This window comes from Myotis brandtii, unplaced genomic scaffold (assembly GCF_000412655.1).
Source record: "Myotis brandtii unplaced genomic scaffold, ASM41265v1 scaffold825, whole genome shotgun sequence".
NCBI classification, from domain to species: domain Eukaryota; kingdom Metazoa; phylum Chordata; class Mammalia; order Chiroptera; family Vespertilionidae; genus Myotis; species Myotis brandtii.
The window spans coordinates 618,025-618,331 of NW_005371349.1; the positions used below are offsets into that span (position 1 = coordinate 618,025).

At 53.4% G+C, this 307-nt stretch overlaps 1 protein-coding gene across 1 annotated transcript in view; it reads left to right on the forward strand.

The window, feature by feature from the left end:
• The window catches only part of DNAH17 (dynein, axonemal, heavy chain 17), a 76,281-nt gene that overhangs the window by 14,228 nt on the left and 61,746 nt on the right, over positions 1-307 (forward strand).

Here is a 307-nt window from a genome sequence, read left to right on the forward strand (position 1 = left end):
TCATTGATGTTTCTATCTCTCTCCCTCTCCCTCTCCCTTCCTCCTCTCTGAAAATAAAAATATATTTAAAAAAAAACATTTAAAAAAAAAAGACCTAAGTGCCCACCAGACAGGTGCCGTCCGTAGACGCCGCCCCTCCTCACGGAGGCATCGCGTGATTCACGCAAACGAGCCGGGCCGCGGGTGCTCGTCCCCGTGGCTGAGCGTCTGTCACGCTGTGGGGGGGCGTTTAGAACTCGATCGCCTCCCTTTAAACGAACAGAACCTGCCTTTCCGTGGACACGCGCTCGCCCGTTAACGGTCCTTT